The following is an 18,128-nucleotide window of genomic DNA, read 5'->3' on the forward strand; positions in this document are numbered from 1 at the left end:
AGGGCAGTTGGGGAGCGGTCCCCAACGTGGCCTGGGACCAACCTCGCTGGTGACCCGTGTCGCGGGCGCGCTCCCCAGGAGAGTGTGGGGAGGGGAGAGGATTCGGGGACGTAGCTGTGAGGATTCGGTGTGCGTGGGTCTGGCGGGTGGCCCGGACGGGGTCGGGGTCGTGGTCACGGTGGGTCGTTGTGGTGGTGGTGGTGGTGGTGGTGCTGGGGGTGGTGGTGGTGGTGGGGGGGGTGGTGGCGAAGTCCCCGAAGACAAAAGGAGCAGCGAGGGAGGGAGGAGCAAAAGCCTACAGCACCCGGTATTCCCAGGCGGTCTCCCATCCAAGTACTAACCAGGCCCGACCCTGCTTAGCTTCCGAGATCAGACGAGATCGGGCGCGTTCAGGGTGGTATGGCCGTAGACGCTAGCCGCCGCCTCCGGGAGCCCCAAGAGCCTGCCGAGGGCCCCGGCGTGCGTCTCCACGCTGCTCTCCTGGCACGGCTGGGAGTCCGGGTGGGGGCTGGCAGCCCGGGGCCAGCGGCCAGAGGCCCCGCGCGCCTGCTCGGGCAGCCGGTCTCGCCCAGGTGGCCGCTGGGTGGCTTTCTTCCCGAGGTGTCCTGCTGCCAGGACGAGGGTCAAGTTTTCTCGGGGGAAAATTTCTCAGTGCTCTCGGGCGCTTGTTCTTCTGGGAATGTCCACTGCTGTGGCCAAGGCGGGGGACGCACAGCTCGGGCCAGGGCAAGCAGCCGCCCTCCTCCGTCGCCTCCTGGAGCCGTATCCTTGGGTGGGTGCGTGGCTCCCAGCGGAGGTCTCGGGGACCCTTCCGGTCCTCTTCGTCCGGAAAGCGCCACTGCCCCTCCAGCCCATCAGGAAAACGGCAGCCGCGCCCTTCGCCGACCCGCTCCGCCCTCCTCCACACTCAGGGCCTGGGGCTGCGGGGCTGAATCGTGAGGCTTTCCAGCCCAGGACTTCACCTCTGGCCCCTTTCACACCCGGGATCTTGGGAAGAAGAAACAAAACCAAACACAGCCAAAGCCATCTCCTCCGACCCGGGGCCCCTCCACATCCCTTCCGATCCCGGGTTCCTGCCGGCCTCCCGGGGCGTTTCTCCCAGGCAGGCCTTCGCGGCCACTACACGGGGCTGAGCACTCGAGTCCTCGGGCGTCACGGGGCCCGCGGCCACGCCAAGCACGCACGACTCCCGGGTCTCGTCTGCTCCTGGGTGCCCTGGGCCTCTTCCCTGTGCCGCTGCTGGGTCTTGTGCCCCTGCTTGGCCTCCTTCAGACCCGGCCCCGTGCTACGCGGCCACGTGCTACAGGATCGTGCCAGCAGAACTGGCCCTGGCTGAGCCCCGTACCCACCCTCCTGCCATCCCTGGCCCTGCTAGCAAATGGCAGAGATCCTCTGGCCTCCGAGCCCAGACAAAAATCCTGATGCAGTTGGCCGAGGGGCCGCAAACCAAGGCTTCGCTTGTTCCCGCTCAGGCCCCAGCCATACCCTCTTGTCCTTCGGCTGCTCGTGTGTGGGGTGGGGGAGAGGAGGGTGCGTCCCCGTGCGTGCGTGCGTGGTCTGGGTGTCTCTGCGTGGTGTGTGTGTGTGTGTGTGTGTGTGTGTTAGATGCCGTGCCTGGTGTAGGTGGGGAAGAGCAAGCCCTCACGCACAGAGCCCCATCACACACTGGGGCCGGGCCGAGGGGGTCAATCTGCTCGGCCTGATTGCGTTGGGCATACATTGCAGAAGGTGGGTTTTCCAAGGCGGAGCAGAGGGTCCCGGCACCTGAGGTTGTCCACGGGGAGAATGTCTGTTCCACGGGGGCAAGCGGTCCCTTCCGTCGTGCCCAAGCCCATGTGACCCCGAAGGCCAGGTGGCCCCGGTCCTTGAGCTGACTGAGGAGTGCTTTGAGACCCGGAGGGTGGCACAGGCGACTGGGCGCCAGCGGCGGCCCTCCCTCCCTTTGAGCGGGACGGGGAGCTGCCGCTGGCATCCGGAGCTCTGGCGGCCTGCGCCCTCTGTCCCTGTGACCGCAGGCTCTGCCGTGGGAGGCGGGATCCCACGTAGAGGTCGCGCGCTGGCTGCCCTGTCTTGGGTTGAGCGACGGAGGGCGACGTGGAGCAGCACCCGACTGAGGCTCCCTGCTTCTCTGTCCCCTGGCGTCTTGCCCTGGACCCAGTGCACCACCTTGTGGCGAGCCCAGGTGTGGCGCGTCCCGCTGTGGGGCCCGCTGGGGTGCAGGACCCACTTTCTCATGGCTTCCGCACGTCCCTCCCCGCCCGCCTGGAGGGCAGTTGGGGAGCGGTCCCCAACGTGGCCTGGGACCAACCTCGCTGGTGACCCGTGTCGCGGGCGCGCGCCCCAGGAGAGTGTGGGGAGGGGAGAGGATTCGGGGACGTAGCTGTGAGGATTCGGTGTGCGTGGGTCTGGCGGGTGGCCCGGACGGGGTCGGGGTCGTGGTCACGGTGGGTCGTTGTGGTGGTGGTGGTGGTGGTGCTGGGGGTGGTGGTGGTGGGGGGGGGGTGGTGGCGAAGTCCCCGAAGACAAAAGGAGCAGCGAGGGAGGGAGGAGCAAAAGCCTACAGCACCCGGTATTCCCAGGCGGTCTCCCATCCAAGTACTAACCAGGCCCGACCCTGCTTAGCTTCCGAGATCAGACGAGATCGGGCGCGTTCAGGGTGGTATGGCCGTAGACGCTAGCCGCCGCCTCCGGGAGCCCCAAGAGCCTGCCGAGGGCCCCGGCGTGCGTCTCCACGCTGCTCTCCTGGCACGGCTGGGAGTCCGGGTGGGGCCTGGCAGCCCGGGGCCAGCGGCCAGAGGCCCCGCGCGCCTGCTCGGGCAGCCGGTCTCGCCCAGGTGGCCGCTGGGTGGCTTTCTTCCCGAGGTGTCCTGCTGCCAGGACGAGGGTCAAGTTTTCTCGGGGGAAAATTTCTCAGTGCTCTCGGGCGCTTGTTCTTCTGGGAATGTCCAATGCTGTGGCCAAGGCGGGGGACGCACAGCTCGGGCCAGGGCAAGCAGCCGCCCTCCTCCGTCGCCTCCTGGAGCCGTATCCTTGGGTGGGTGCGTGGCTCCCAGCGGAGGTCTCGGGGACCCTTCCGGTCCTCTTCGTCCGGAAAGCGACACTGCCCCTCCAGCCCATCAGGAAAACGGCAGCCGCGCCCTTCGCCGACCCGCTCCGCCCTCCTCCACACTCAGGGCCTGGGGCTGCGGGGCTGAATCGTGAGGCTTTCCAGCCCAGGACTTCACCTCTGGCCCCTTTCACACCCGGGATCTTGGGAAGAAGAAACAAAACCAAACACAGCCAAAGCCATCTCCTCCGACCCGGGGCCCCTCCACATCCCTTCCGATCCCGGGTTCCTGCCGGCCTCCCGGGGCGTTTCTCCCAGGCAGGCCTTCGCGGCCACTACACGGGGCTGAGCACTCGAGTCCTCGGGCGTCACGGGGCCCGCGGCCACGCCAAGCACGCACGACTCCCGGGTCTCGTCTGCTCCTGGGTGCCCTGGGCCTCTTCCCTGTGCCGCTGCTGGGTCTTGTGCCCCTGCTTGGCCTCCTTCAGACCCGGCCCCGTGCTACGCGGCCACGTGCTACAGGATCGTGCCAGCAGAACTGGCCCTGGCTGAGCCCCGTACCCACCCTCCTGCCATCCCTGGCCCTGCTAGCAAATGGCAGAGATCCTCTGGCCTCCGAGCCCAGACAAAAATCCTGATGCAGTTGGCCGAGGGGCCGCAAACCAAGGCTTCGCTTGTTCCCGCTCAGGCCCCAGCCATACCCTCTTGTCCTTCGGCTGCTCGTGTGTGGGGTGGGGGAGAGGAGGGTGCGTCCCCGTGCGTGCGTGCGTGGTCTGGGTGTCTCTGCGTGGTGTGTGTGTGTGTGTGTGTGTGTGTGTGTGTGTGTGTGTGTGTGTTAGATGCCGTGCCTGGTGTAGGTGGGGAAGAGCAAGCCCTCACGCACAGAGCCCCATCACACACTGGGGCCGGGCCGAGGGGGTCAATCTGCTCGGCCTGATTGCGTTGGGCATACATTGCAGAAGGTGGGATTTCCAAGGCGGAGCAGAGGGTCCCGGCACCTGAGGTTGTCCACGGGGAGAATGTCTGTTCCACGGGGGCAAGCGGTCCCTTCCGTCGTGCCCAAGCCCATGTGACCCCGAAGGCCAGGTGGCCCCGGTCCTTGAGCTGACTGAGGAGTGCTTTGAGACCCGGAGGGTGGCACAGGCGACTGGGCGCCAGCGGCGGCCCTCCCTCCCTTTGAGCGGGACGGGGAGCTGCCGCTGGCATCCGGAGCTCTGGCGGCCTGCGCCCTCTGTCCCTGTGACCGCAGGCTCTGCCGTGGGAGGCGGGATCCCACGTAGAGGTCGCGCGCTGGCTGCCCTGTCTTGGGTTGAGCGACGGAGCGCGACGTGGAGCAGCACCCGACTGAGGCTCCCTGCTTCTCTGTCCCCTGGCGTCTTGCCCTGGACCCAGTGCACCACCTTGTGGCGAGCCCAGGTGTGGCGCGTCCCGCTGTGGGGCCCGCTGGGGTGCAGGACCCACTTTCTCATGGCTTCCGCACGTCCCTCCCCGCCCGCCTGGAGGGCAGTTGGGGAGCGGTCCCCAACGTGGCCTGGGACCAACCTCGCTGGTGACCCGTGTCGCGGGCGCGCGCCCCAGGAGAGTGTGGGGAGGGGAGAGGATTCGGGGACGTAGCTGTGAGGATTCGGTGTGCGTGGGTCTGGCGGGTGGCCCGGACGGGGTCGGGGTCGTGGTCACGGTGGGTCGTTGTGGTGGTGGTGGTGGTGGTGGTGCTGGGGGTGGTGGTGGTGGTGGGGGGGGTGGTGGCGAAGTCCCCGAAGACAAAAGGAGCAGCGAGGGAGGGAGGAGCAAAAGCCTACAGCACCCGGTATTCCCAGGCGGTCTCCCATCCAAGTACTAACCAGGCCCGACCCTGCTTAGCTTCCGAGATCAGACGAGATCGGGCGCGTTCAGGGTGGTATGGCCGTAGACGCTAGCCGCCGCCTCCGGGAGCCCCAAGAGCCTGCCGAGGGCCCCGGCGTGCGTCTCCACGCTGCTCTCCTGGCACGGCTGGGAGTCCGGGTGGGGGCTGGCAGCCCGGGGCCAGCGGCCAGAGGCCGCGCGCGCCTGCTCGGGCAGCCGGTCTCGCCCAGGTGGCCGCTGGGTGGCTTTCTTCCCGAGGTGTCCTGCTGCCAGGACGAGGGTCAAGTTTTCTCGGGGGAAAATTTCTCAGTGCTCTCGGGCGCTTGTTCTTCTGGGAATGTCCACTGCTGTGGCCAAGGCGGGGGACGCACAGCTCGGGCCAGGGCAAGCAGCCGCCCTCCTCCGTCGCCTCCTGGAGCCGTATCCTTGGGTGGGTGCGTGGCTCCCAGCGGAGGTCTCGGGGACCCTTCCGGTCCTCTTCGTCCGGAAAGCGCCACTGCCCCTCCAGCCCATCAGGAAAACGGCAGCCGCGCCCTTCGCCGACCCGCTCCGCCCTCCTCCACACTCAGGGCCTGGGGCTGCGGGGCTGAATCGTGAGGCTTTCCAGCCCAGGACTTCACCTCTGGCCCCTTTCACACCCGGGATCTTGGGAAGAAGAAACAAAACCAAACACAGCCAAAGCCATCTCCTCCGACCCGGGGCCCCTCCACATCCCTTCTGATCCCGGGTTCCTGCCGGCCTCCCGGGGCGTTTCTCCCAGGCAGGCCTTCGCGGCCACTACACGGGGCTGAGCACTCGAGTCCTCGGGCGTCACGGGGCCCACGGCCACGCCAAGCACGCACGACTCCCGGGTCTCGTCTGCTCCTGGGTGCCCTGGGCCTCTTCCCTGTGCCGCTGCTGGGTCTTGTGCCCCTGCTTGGCCTCCTTCAGACCCGGCCCCGTGCTACGCGGCCACGTGCTACAGGATCGTGCCAGCAGAACTGGCCCTGGCTGAGCCCCGTACCCACCCTCCTGCCATCCCTGGCCCTGCTAGCAAATGGCAGAGATCCTCTGGCCTCCGAGCCCAGACAAAAATCCTGATGCAGTTGGCCGAGGGGCCGCAAACCAAGGCTTCGCTTGTTCCCGCTCAGGCCCCAGCCATACCCTCTTGTCCTTCGGCTGCTCGTGTGTGGGGTGGGGGAGAGGAGGGTGCGTCCCCGTGCGTGCGTGCGTGGTCTGGGTGTCTCTGCGTGGTGTGTGTGTGTTAGATGCCGTGCCTGGTGTAGGTGGGGAAGAGCAAGCCCTCACGCACAGAGCCCCATCACACACTGGGGCCGGGCCGAGGGGGTCAATCTGCTCGGCCTGATTGCGTTGGGCATACATTGCAGAAGGTGGGTTTTCCAAGGCGGAGCAGAGGGTCCCGGCACCTGAGGTTGTCCACGGGGAGAATGTCTGTTCCACGGGGGCAAGCGGTCCCTTCCGTCATGCCCAAGCCCATGTGACCCCGAAGGCCAGGTGGCCCCGGTCCTTGAGCTGACTGAGGAGTGCTTTGAGACCCGGAGGGTGGCACAGGCGACTGGGCGCCAGCGGCGGCCCTCCCTCCCTTTGAGCGGGACGGGGAGCTGCCGCTGGCATCCGGAGCTCTGGCGGCCTGCGCCCTCTGTCCCTGTGACCGCAGGCTCTGCCGTGGGAGGCGGGATCCCACGTAGAGGTCGCGCGCTGGCTGCCCTGTCTTGGGTTGAGCGACGGAGGGCGACGTGGAGCAGCACCCGACTGAGGCTCCCTGCTTCTCTGTCCCCTGGCGTCTTGCCCTGGACCCAGTGCACCACCTTGTGGCGAGCCCAGGTGTGGCGCGTCCCGCTGTGGGGCCCGCTGGGGTGCAGGACCCACTTTCTCATGGCTTCCGCACGTCCCTCCCCGCCCGCCTGGAGGGCAGTTGGGGAGCGGTCCCCAACGTGGCCTGGGACCAACCTCGCTGGTGACCCGTGTCGCGGGCGCGCGCCCCAGGAGAGTGTGGGGAGGGGAGAGGATTCGGGGACGTAGCTGTGAGGATTCGGTGTGCGTGGGTCTGGCGGGTGGCCCGGACGGGGTCGGGGTCGTGGTCACGGTGGGTCGTTGTGGTGGTGGTGGTGGTGGTGGTGCTGGGGGTGGTGGTGGTGGTGGGGGGGGTGGTGGCGAAGTCCCCGAAGACAAAAGGAGCAGCGAGGGAGGGAGGAGCAAAAGCCTACAGCACCCGGTATTCCCAGGCGGTCTCCCATCCAAGTACTAACCAGGCCCGACCCTGCTTAGCTTCCGAGATCAGACGAGATCGGGCGCGTTCAGGGTGGTATGGCCGTAGACGCTAGCCGCCGCCTCCGGGAGCCCCAAGAGCCTGCCGAGGTACCCGGCGTGCGTCTCCACGCTGCTCTCCTGGCACGGCTGGGAGTCCGGGTGGGGGCTGGCAGCCCGGGGCCAGCGGCCAGAGGCCCCGCGCGCCTGCTCGGGCAGCCGGTCTCGCCCAGGTGGCCGCTGGGTGGCTTTCTTCCTGAGGTGTCCTGCTGCCAGGACGAGGGTCAAGTTTTCTCGGGGGAAAATTTCTCAGTGCTCTCGGGCGCTTGTTCTTCTGGGAATGTCCACTGCTGTGGCCAAGGCGGGGGACGCACAGCTCGGGCCAGGGCAAGCAGCCGCCCTCCTCCGTCGCCTCCTGGAGCCGTATCCTTGGGTGGGTGCGTGGCTCCCAGCGGAGGTCTCGGGGACCCTTCCAGTCCTCTTCGTCCGGAAAGCACCACTGCCCCTCCAGCCCATCAGGAAAACGGCAGCCGCGCCCTTCGCCGACCCGCTCCGCCCTCCTCCACACTCAGGGCCTGGGGCTGCGGGGCTGAATCGTGAGGCTTTCCAGCCCAGGACTTCACCTCTGGCCCCTTTCACACCCGGGATCTTGGGAAGAAGAAACAAAACCAAACACAGCCAAAGCCATCTCCTCCGACCCGGGGCCCCTCCACATCCCTTCCGATCCCGGGTTCCTGCCGGCCTCCCGGGGCGTTTCTCCCAGGCAGGCCTTCGCGGCCACTACACGGGGCTGAGCACTCGAGTCCTCGGGCGTCACGGGGCCCGCGGCCACGCCAAGCACGCATGACTCCCGGGTCTCGTCTGCTCCTGGGTGCCCTGGGCCTCTTCCCTGTGCCGCTGCTGGGTCTTGTGCCCCTGCTTGGCCTCCTTCAGACCCGGCCCCGTGCTACGCGGCCACGTGCTACAGGATCGTGCCAGCAGAACTGGCCCTGGCTGAGCCCCGTACCCACCCTCCTGCCATCCCTGGCCCTGCTAGCAAATGGCAGAGATCCTCTGGCCTCCGAGCCCAGACAAAAATCCTGATGCAGTTGGCCGAGGGGCCGCAAACCAAGGCTTCGCTTGTTCCCGCTCAGGCCCCAGCCATACCCTCTTGTCCTTCGGCTGCTCGTGTGTCGGGTGGGGGAGAGGAGGGTGCGTCCCCGTGCGTGCGTGCGTGGTCTGGGTGTCTCTGCGTGGTGTGTGTGTGTGTGTGTGTGTGTGTTAGATGCCGTGCCTGGTGTAGGTGGGGAAGAGCAAGCCCTCACGCACAGAGCCCCATCACACACTGGGGCCGGGCCGAGGGGGTCAATCTGCTCGGCCTGATTGCGTTGGGCATACATTGCAGAAGGTGGGTTTTCCAAGGCGGAGCAGAGGGTCCCGGCACCTGAGGTTGTCCACGGGGAGAATGTCTGTTCCACGGGGGCAAGCGGTCCCTTCCGTCGTGCCCAAGCCCATGTGACCCCGAAGGCCAGGTGGCCCCGGTCCTTGAGCTGACTGAGGAGTGCTTTGAGACCCGGAGGGTGGCACAGGCGACTGGGCGCCAGCGGCGGCCCTCCCTCCCTTTGAGCGGGACGGGGAGCTGCCGCTGGCATCCGGAGCTCTGGCGGCCTGCGCCCTCTGTCCCTGTGACCGCAGGCTCTGCCGTGGGAGGCGGGATCCCACGTAGAGGTCGCGCGCTGGCTGCCCTGTCTTGGGTTGAGCGACGGAGCGCGACGTGGAGCAGCACCCGACTGAGGCTCCCTGCTTCTCTGTCCCCTGGCGTCTTGCCCTGGACCCAGTGCACCACCTTGTGGCGAGCCCAGGTGTGGCGCGTCCCGCTGTGGGGCCCGCTGGGGTGCAGGACCCACTTTCTCATGGCTTCCGCACGTCCCTCCCCGCCCGCCTGGAGGGCAGTTGGGGAGCGGTCCCCAACGTGGCCTGGGACCAACCTCGCTGGTGACCCGTGTCGCGGGCGCGCGCCCCAGGAGAGTGTGGGGAGGGGAGAGGATTCGGGGACGTAGCTGTGAGGATTCGGTGTGCGTGGGTCTGGCGGGTGGCCCGGACGGGGTCGGGGTCGTGGTCACGGTGGGTCGTTGTGGTGGTGGTGGTGGTGGTGGTGCTGGGGGTGGTGGTGGTGGTGGGGGGGGTGGTGGCGAAGTCCCCGAAGACAAAAGGAGCAGCGAGGGAGGGAGGAGCAAAAGCCTACAGCACCCGGTATTCCCAGGCGGTCTCCCATCCAAGTACTAACCAGGCCCGACCCTGCTTAGCTTCCGAGATCAGACGAGATCGGGCGCGTTCAGGGTGGTATGGCCGTAGACGCTAGCCGCCGCCTCCGGGAGCCCCAAGAGCCTGCCGAGGGCCCCGGCGTGCGTCTCCACGCTGCTCTCCTGGCACGGCTGGGAGTCCGGGTGGGGGCTGGCAGCCCGGGGCCAGCGGCCAGAGGCCCCGCGCGCCTGCTCGGGCAGCCGGTCTCGCCCAGGTGGCCGCTGGGTGGCTTTCTTCCCGAGGTGTCCTGCTGCCAGGACGAGGGTCAAGTTTTCTCGGGGGAAAATTTCTCAGTGCTCTCGGGCGCTTGTTCTTCTGGGAATGTCCACTGCTGTGGCCAAGGCGGGGGACGCACAGCTCGGGCCAGGGCAAGCAGCCGCCCTCCTCCGTCGCCTCCTGGAGCCGTATCCTTGGGTGGGTGCGTGGCTCCCAGCGGAGGTCTCGGGGACCCTTCCGGTCCTCTTCGTCCGGAAAGCGCCACTGCCCCTCCAGCCCATCAGGAAAACGGCAGCCGCGCCCTTCGCCGACCCGCTCCGCCCTCCTCCACACTCAGGGCCTGGGGCTGCGGGGCTGAATCGTGAGGCTTTCCAGCCCAGGACTTCACCTCTGGCCCCTTTCACACCCGGGATCTTGGGAAGAAGAAACAAAACCAAACACAGCCAAAGCCATCTCCTCCGACCCGGGGCCCCTCCACATCCCTTCCGATCCCGGGTTCCTGCCGGCCTCCCGGGGCGTTTCTCCCAGGCAGGCCTTCGCGGCCACTACACGGGGCTGAGCACTCGAGTCCTCGGGCGTCACGGGGCCCGCGGCCACGCCAAGCACGCACGACTCCCGGGTCTCGTCTGCTCCTGGGTGCCCTGGGCCTCTTCCCTGTGCCGCTGCTGGGTCTTGTGCCCCTGCTTGGCCTCCTTCAGACCCGGCCCCGTGCTACGCGGCCACGTGCTACAGGATCGTGCCAGCAGAACTGGCCCTGGCTGAGCCCCGTACCCACCCTCCTGCCATCCCTGGCCCTGCTAGCAAATGGCAGAGATCCTCTGGCCTCCGAGCCCAGACAAAAATCCTGATGCAGTTGGCCGAGGGGCCGCAAACCAAGGCTTCGCTTGTTCCCGCTCAGGCCCCAGCCATACCCTCTTGTCCTTCGGCTGCTCGTGTGTGGGGTGGGGGAGAGGAGGGTGCGTCCCCGTGCGTGCGTGCGTGGTCTGGGTGTCTCTGCGTGGTGTGTGTGTGTGTGTGTGTGTGTGTTAGATGCCGTGCCTGGTGTAGGTGGGGAAGAGCAAGCCCTCACGCACAGAGCCCCATCACACACTGGGGCCGGGCCGAGGGGGTCAATCTGCTCGGCCTGATTGCGTTGGGCATACATTGCAGAAGGTGGGTTTTCCAAGGCGGAGCAGAGGGTCCCGGCACCTGAGGTTGTCCACGGGGAGAATGTCTGTTCCACGGGGGCAAGCGGTCCCTTCCGTCGTGCCCAAGCCCATGTGACCCCGAAGGCCAGGTGGCCCCGGTCCTTGAGCTGACTGAGGAGTGCTTTGAGACCCGGAGGGTGGCACAGGCGACTGGGCGCCAGCGGCGGCCCTCCCTCCCTTTGAGCGGGACGGGGAGCTGCCGCTGGCATCCGGAGCTCTGGCGGCCTGCGCCCTCTGTCCCTGTGACCGCAGGCTCTGCCGTGGGAGGCGGGATCCCACATAGAGGTCGCGCGCTGGCTGCCCTGTCTTGGGTTGAGCGACGGAGCGCGACGTGGAGCAGCACCCGACTGAGGCTCCCTGCTTCTCTGTCCCCTGGCGTCTTGCCCTGGACCCAGTGCACCACCTTGTGGCGAGCCCAGGTGTGGCGCGTCCCGCTGTGGGGCCCGCTGGGGTGCAGGACCCACTTTCTCATGGCTTCCGCACGTCCCTCCCCGCCCGCCTGGAGGGCAGTTGGGGAGCGGTCCCCAACGTGGCCTGGGACCAACCTCGCTGGTGACCCGTGTCGCGGGCGCGCGCCCCAGGAGAGTGTGGGGAGGGGAGAGGATTCGGGGACGTAGCTGTGAGGATTCGGTGTGCGTGGGTCTGGCGGGTGGCCCGGACGGGGTCGGGGTCGTGGTCACGGTGGGTCGTTGTGGTGGTGGTGGTGGTGGTGGTGCTGGGGGTGGTGGTGGTGGTGGGGGTGGTGGTGGCGAAGTCCCCGAAGACAAAAGGAGCAGCGAGGGAGGGAGGAGCAAAAGCCTACAGCACCCGGTATTCCCAGGCGGTCTCCCATCCAAGTACTAACCAGGCCCGACCCTGCTTAGCTTCCGAGATCAGACGAGATCGGGCGCGTTCAGGGTGGTATGGCCGTAGACGCTAGCCGCCGCCTCCGGGAGCCCCAAGAGCCTGCCGAGGGCCCCGGCGTGCGTCTCCACGCTGCTCTCCTGGCACGGCTGGGAGTCCGGGTGGGGGCTGGCAGCCCGGGGCCAGCGGCCAGAGGCCCCGCGCGCCTGCTCGGGCAGCCGGTCTCGCCCAGGTGGCCGCTGGGTGGCTTTCTTCCCGAGGTGTCCTGCTGCCAGGACGAGGGTCAAGTTTTCTCGGGGGAAAATTTCTCAGTGCTCTCGGGCGCTTGTTCTTCTGGGAATGTCCACTGCTGTGGCCAAGGCGGGGGACGCACAGCTCGGGCCAGGGCAAGCAGCCGCCCTCCTCCGTCGCCTCCTGGAGCCGTATCCTTGGGTGGGTGCGTGGCTCCCAGCGGAGGTCTCGGGGACCCTTCAGGTCCTCTTCGTCCGGAAAGCGCCACTGCCCCTCCAGCCCATCAGGAAAACGGCAGCCGCGCCCTTCGCCGACCCGCTCCGCCCTCCTCCACACTCAGGGCCTGGGGCTGCGGGGCTGAATCGTGAGGCTTTCCAGCCCAGGACTTCACCTCTGGCCCCTTTCACACCCGGGATCTTGGGAAGAAGAAACAAAACCAAACACAGCCAAAGCCATCTCCTCCGACCCGGGGCCCCTCCACATCCCTTCCGATCCCGGGTTCCTGCCGGCCTCCCGGGGCGTTTCTCCCAGGCAGGCCTTCGCGGCCACTACACGGGGCTGAGCACTCGAGTCCTCGGGCGTCACGGGGCCCGCGGCCACGCCAAGCACGCACGACTCCCGGGTCTCGTCTGCTCCTGGGTGCCCTGGGCCTCTTCCCTGTGCCGCTGCTGGGTCTTGTGCCCCTGCTTGGCCTCCTTCAGACCCGGCCCCGTGCTACGCGGCCACGTGCTACAGGATCGTGCCAGCAGAACTGGCCCTGGCTGAGCCCCGTACCCACCCTCCTGCCATCCCTGGCCCTGCTAGCAAATGGCAGAGATCCTCTGGCCTCCGAGCCCAGACAAAAATCCTGATGCAGTTGGCCGAGGGGCCGCAAACCAAGGCTTCGCTTGTTCCCGCTCAGGCCCCAGCCATACCCTCTTGTCCTTCGGCTGCTCGTGTGTGGGGTGGGGGAGAGGAGGGTGCGTCCCCGTGCGTGCGTGCGTGGTCTGGGTGTCTCTGCGTGGTGTGTGTGTGTGTGTGTGTGTGTGTTAGATGCCGTGCCTGGTGTAGGTGGGGAAGAGCAAGCCCTCACGCACAGAGCCCCATCACACACTGGGGCCGGGCCGAGGGGGTCAATCTGCTCGGCCTGATTGCGTTGGGCATACATTGCAGAAGGTGGGTTTTCCAAGGCGGAGCAGAGGGTCCCGGCACCTGAGGTTGTCCACGGGGAGAATGTCTGTTCCACGGGGGCAAGCGGTCCCTTCCGTCGTGCCCAAGCCCATGTGACCCCGAAGGCCAGGTGGCCCCGGTCCTTGAGCTGACTGAGGAGTGCTTTGAGACCCGGAGGGTGGCACAGGCGACTGGGCGCCAGCGGCGGCCCTCCCTCCCTTTGAGCGGGACGGGGAGCTGCCGCTGGCATCCGGAGCTCTGGCGGCCTGCGCCCTCTGTCCCTGTGACCGCAGGCTCTGCCGTGGGAGGCGGGATCCCACGTAGAGGTCGCGCGCTGGCTGCCCTGTCTTGGGTTGAGCGACGGAGCGCGACGTGGAGCAGCACCCGACTGAGGCTCCCTGCTTCTCTGTCCCCTGGCGTCTTGCCCTGGACCCAGTGCACCACCTTGTGGCGAGCCCAGGTGTGGCGCGTCCCGCTGTGGGGCCCGCTGGGGTGCAGGACCCACTTTCTCATGGCTTCCGCACGTCCCTCCCCGCCCGCCTGGAGGGCAGTTGGGGAGCGGTCCCCAACGTGGCCTGGGACCAACCTCGCTGGTGACCCGTGTCGCGGGCGCGCGCCCCAGGAGAGTGTGGGGAGGGGAGAGGATTCGGGGACGTAGCTGTGAGGATTCGGTGTGCGTGGGTCTGGCGGGTGGCCCGGACGGGGTCGGGGTCGTGGTCACGGTGGGTCGTTGTGGTGGTGGTGGTGGTGGTGGTGCTGGGGGTGGTGGTGGTGGTGGGGGGGGTGGTGGCGAAGTCCCCGAAGACAAAAGGAACAGCGAGGGAGGGAGGAGCAAAAGCCTACAGCACCCGGTATTCCCAGGCGGTCTCCCATCCAAGTACTAACCAGGCCCGACCCTGCTTAGCTTCCGAGATCAGACGAGATCGGGCGCGTTCAGGGTGGTATGGCCGTAGACGCTAGCCGCCGCCTCTGGGAGCCCCAAGAGCCTGCCGAGGGCCCCGGCGTGCGTCTCCACGCTGCTCTCCTGGCACGGCTGGGAGTCCGGGTGGGGGCTGGCAGCCCGGGGCCAGCGGCCAGAGGCCCCGCGCGCCTGCTCGGGCAGCCGGTCTCGCCCAGGTGGCCGCTGGGTGACTTTCTTCCCGAGGTGTCCTGCTGCCAGGACGAGGGTCAAGTTTTCTCGGGGGAAAATTTCTCAGTGCTCTCGGGCGCTTGTTCTTCTGGGAATGTCCACTGCTGTGGCCAAGGCGGGGGACGCACAGCTCGGGCCAGGGCAAGCAGCCGCCCTCCTCCGTCGCCTCCTGGAGCCGTATCCTTGGGTGGGTGCGTGGCTCCCAGCGGAGGTCTCGGGGACCCTTCCGGTCCTCTTCGTCCGGAAAGCGCCACTGCCCCTCCAGCCCATCAGGAAAACGGCAGCCGCGCCCTTCGCCGACCCGCTCCGCCCTCCTCCACACTCAGGGCCTGGGGCTGCGGGGCTGAATCGTGAGGCTTTCCAGCCCAGGACTTCACCTCTGGCCCCTTTCACACCCGGGATCTTGGGAAGAAGAAACAAAACCAAACACAGCCAAAGCCATCTCCTCCGACCCGGGGCCCCTCCACATCCCTTCCGATCCCGGGTTCCTGCCGGCCTCCCGGGGCGTTTCTCCCAGGCAGGCCTTCGCGGCCACTACACGGGGCTGAGCACTCGAGTCCTCGGGCGTCACGGGGCCCGCGGCCACGCCAAGCACGCACGACTCCCGGGTCTCGTCTGCTCCTGGGTGCCCTGGGCCTCTTCCCTGTGCCGCTGCTGGGTCTTGTGCCCCTGCTTGGCCTCCTTCAGACCCGGCCCCGTGCTACGCGGCCACGTGCTACAGGATCGTGCCAGCAGAACTGGCCCTGGCTGAGCCCCGTACCCACCCTCCTGCCATCCCTGGCCCTGCTAGCAAATGGCAGAGATCCTCTGGCCTCCGAGCCCAGACAAAAATCCTGATGCAGTTGGCCGAGGGGCCGCAAACCAAGGCTTCGCTTGTTCCCGCTCAGGCCCCAGCCATACCCTCTTGTCCTTCGGCTGCTCGTGTGTGGGGTGGGGGAGAGGAGGGTGCGTCCCCGTGCATGCGTGCGTGGTCTGGGTGTCTCTGCGTGGTGTGTGTGTGTGTGTGTGTGTGTGTTAGATGCCGTGCCTGGTGTAGGTGGGGAAGAGCAAGCCCTCACGCACAGAGCCCCATCACACACTGGGGCCGGGCCGAGGGGGTCAATCTGCTCGGCCTGATTGCGTTGGGCATACATTGCAGAAGGTGGGTTTTCCAAGGCGGAGCAGAGGGTCCCGGCACCTGAGGTTGTCCACGGGGAGAATGTCTGTTCCACGGGGGCAAGCGGTCCCTTCCGTCGTGCCCAAGCCCATGTGACCCCGAAGGCCAGGTGGCCCCGGTCCTTGAGCTGACTGAGGAGTGCTTTGAGACCCGGAGGGTGGCACAGGCGACTGGGCGCCAGCGGCGGCCCTCCCTCCCTTTGAGCGGGACGGGGAGCTGCCGCTGGCATCCGGAGCTCTGGCGGCCTGCGCCCTCTGTCCCTGTGACCGCAGGCTCTGCCGTGGGAGGCGGGATCCCACGTAGAGGTCGCGCGCTGGCTGCCCTGTCTTGGGTTGAGCGACGGAGCGCGACGTGGAGCAGCACCCGACTGAGGCTCCCTGCTTCTCTGTCCCCTGGCGTCTTGCCCTGGACCCAGTGCACCACCTTGTGGCGAGCCCAGGTGTGGCGCGTCCCGCTGTGGGGCCCGCTGGGGTGCAGGACCCACTTTCTCATGGCTTCCGCACGTCCCTCCCCGCCCGCCTGGAGGGCAGTTGGGGAGCGGTCCCCAACGTGGCCTGGGACCAACCTCGCTGGTGACCCGTGTCGCGGGCGCGCGCCCCAGGAGAGTGTGGGGAGGGGAGAGGATTCGGGGACGTAGCTGTGAGGATTCGGTGTGCGTGGGTCTGGCGGGTGGCCCGGACGGGGTCGGGGTCGTGGTCACGGTGGGTCGTTGTGGTGGTGGTGGTGGTGGTGGTGCTGGGGGTGGTGGTGGTGGTGGGGGGGGTGGTGGCGAAGTCCCCGAAGACAAAAGGAACAGCGAGGGAGGGAGGAGCAAAAGCCTACAGCACCCGGTATTCCCAGGCGGTCTCCCATCCAAGTACTAACCAGGCCCGACCCTGCTTAGCTTCCGAGATCAGACGAGATCGGGCGCGTTCAGGGTGGTATGGCCGTAGACGCTAGCCGCCGCCTCTGGGAGCCCCAAGAGCCTGCCGAGGGCCCCGGCGTGCGTCTCCACGCTGCTCTCCTGGCACGGCTGGGAGTCCGGGTGGGGGCTGGCAGCCCGGGGCCAGCGGCCAGAGGCCCCGCGCGCCTGCTCGGGCAGCCGGTCTCGCCCAGGTGGCCGCTGGGTGACTTTCTTCCCGAGGTGTCCTGCTGCCAGGACGAGGGTCAAGTTTTCTCGGGGGAAAATTTCTCAGTGCTCTCGGGCGCTTGTTCTTCTGGGAATGTCCACTGCTGTGGCCAAGGCGGGGGACGCACAGCTCGGGCCAGGGCAAGCAGCCGCCCTCCTCCGTCGCCTCCTGGAGCCGTATCCTTGGGTGGGTGCGTGGCTCCCAGCGGAGGTCTCGGGGACCCTTCCGGTCCTCTTCGTCCGGAAAGCGCCACTGCCCCTCCAGCCCATCAGGAAAACGGCAGCCGCGCCCTTCGCCGACCCGCTCCGCCCTCCTCCACACTCAGGGCCTGGGGCTGCGGGGCTGAATCGTGAGGCTTTCCAGCCCAGGACTTCACCTCTGGCCCCTTTCACACCCGGGATCTTGGGAAGAAGAAACAAAACCAAACACAGCCAAAGCCATCTCCTCCGACCCGGGGCCCCTCCACATCCCTTCCGATCCCGGGTTCCTGCCGGCCTCCTGGGGCGTTTCTCCCAGGCAGGCCTTCGCGGCCACTACACGGGGCTGAGCACTCGAGTCCTCGGGCGTCACGGGGCCCGCGGCCACGCCAAGCACGCACGACTCCCGGGTCTCGTCTGCTCCTGGGTGCCCTGGGCCTCTTCCCTGTGCCGCTGCTGGGTCTTGTGCCCCTGCTTGGCCTCCTTCAGACCCGGCCCCGTGCTACGCGGACACGTGCTACAGGATCGTGCCAGCAGAACTGGCCCTGGCTGAGCCCCGTACCCACCCTCCTGCCATCCCTGGCCCTGCTAGCAAATGGCAGAGATCCTCTGGCCTCCGAGCCCAGACAAAAATCCTGATGCAGTTGGCCGAGGGGCCGCAAACCAAGGCTTCGCTTGTTCCCGCTCAGGCCCCAGCCATACCCTCTTGTCCTTCGGCTGCTCGTGTGTGGGGTGGGGGAGAGGAGGGTGCGTCCCCGTGCGTGCGTGCGTGGTCTGGGTGTCTCTGCGTGGTGTGTGTGTGTGTGTGTGTGTGTGTTAGATGCCGTGCCTGGTGTAGGTGGGGAAGAGCAAGCCCTCACGCACAGAGCCCCATCACACACTGGGGCCGGGCCGAGGGGGTCAATCTGCTCGGCCTGATTGCGTTGGGCATACATTGCAGAAGGTGGGTTTTCCAAGGCGGAGCAGAGGGTCCCGGCACCTGAGGTTGTCCACGGGGAGAATGTCTGTTCCACGGGGGCAAGCGGTCCCTTCCGTCGTGCCCAAGCCCATGTGACCCCGAAGGCCAGGTGGCCCCGGTCCTTGAGCTGACTGAGGAGTGCTTTGAGACCCGGAGGGTGGCACAGGCGACTGGGCGCCAGCGGCGGCCCTCCCTCCCTTTGAGCGGGACGGGGAGCTGCCGCTGGCATCCGGAGCTCTGGCGGCCTGCGCCCTCTGTCCCTGTGACCGCAGGCTCTGCCGTGGGAGGCGGGATCCCACGTAGAGGTCGCGCGCTGGCTGCCCTGTCTTGGGTTGAGCGACGGAGCGCGACGTGGAGCAGCACCCGACTGAGGCTCCCTGCTTCTCTGTCCCCTGGCGTCTTGCCCTGGACCCAGTGCACCACCTTGTGGCGAGCCCAGGTGTGGCGCGTCCCGCTGTGGGGCCCGCTGGGGTGCAGGACCCACTTTCTCATGGCTTCCGCACGTCCCTCCCCGCCCGCCTGGAGGGCAGTTGGG

At 67.7% G+C, this 18,128-nt stretch overlaps 8 non-coding genes across 8 annotated transcripts; all 8 read right to left on the reverse strand.

The window, feature by feature from the left end:
- Positions 1-292: 292 nt before the first annotated feature.
- Positions 293-411, reverse strand: LOC141412203 (5S ribosomal RNA). The gene has a single exon (XR_012437042.1). It is a non-coding gene; the product is annotated as a 5S ribosomal RNA (ribosomal RNA).
- A 2,143-nt stretch (positions 412-2,554) lies between these two features.
- LOC141412215 (5S ribosomal RNA) lies at positions 2,555-2,673 on the reverse strand. Its single transcript, XR_012437053.1, has one exon. It is a non-coding gene; the product is annotated as a 5S ribosomal RNA (ribosomal RNA).
- A 2,165-nt stretch (positions 2,674-4,838) lies between these two features.
- On the reverse strand, positions 4,839-4,957 carry LOC141412227 (5S ribosomal RNA). The gene has a single exon (XR_012437066.1). It is a non-coding gene; the product is annotated as a 5S ribosomal RNA (ribosomal RNA).
- A 2,131-nt stretch (positions 4,958-7,088) lies between these two features.
- On the reverse strand, positions 7,089-7,207 carry LOC141412238 (5S ribosomal RNA). The gene has a single exon (XR_012437077.1). It is a non-coding gene; the product is annotated as a 5S ribosomal RNA (ribosomal RNA).
- Positions 7,208-9,352: 2,145 nt separating this feature from the next.
- Positions 9,353-9,471, reverse strand: LOC141412249 (5S ribosomal RNA). The gene has a single exon (XR_012437088.1). It is a non-coding gene; the product is annotated as a 5S ribosomal RNA (ribosomal RNA).
- A 2,145-nt stretch (positions 9,472-11,616) lies between these two features.
- On the reverse strand, positions 11,617-11,735 carry LOC141412260 (5S ribosomal RNA). Its single transcript, XR_012437099.1, has one exon. It is a non-coding gene; the product is annotated as a 5S ribosomal RNA (ribosomal RNA).
- A 2,145-nt stretch (positions 11,736-13,880) lies between these two features.
- Positions 13,881-13,999, reverse strand: LOC141412271 (5S ribosomal RNA). The gene has a single exon (XR_012437110.1). It is a non-coding gene; the product is annotated as a 5S ribosomal RNA (ribosomal RNA).
- Positions 14,000-16,144: 2,145 nt separating this feature from the next.
- Positions 16,145-16,263, reverse strand: LOC141412282 (5S ribosomal RNA). The gene has a single exon (XR_012437121.1). It is a non-coding gene; the product is annotated as a 5S ribosomal RNA (ribosomal RNA).
- Positions 16,264-18,128: the final 1,865 nt, after the last annotated feature.

This window comes from Castor canadensis, chromosome 10, assembly GCF_047511655.1.
Source record: "Castor canadensis chromosome 10, mCasCan1.hap1v2, whole genome shotgun sequence".
Taxonomy (NCBI): Eukaryota; Metazoa; Chordata; class Mammalia; order Rodentia; family Castoridae; genus Castor; species Castor canadensis.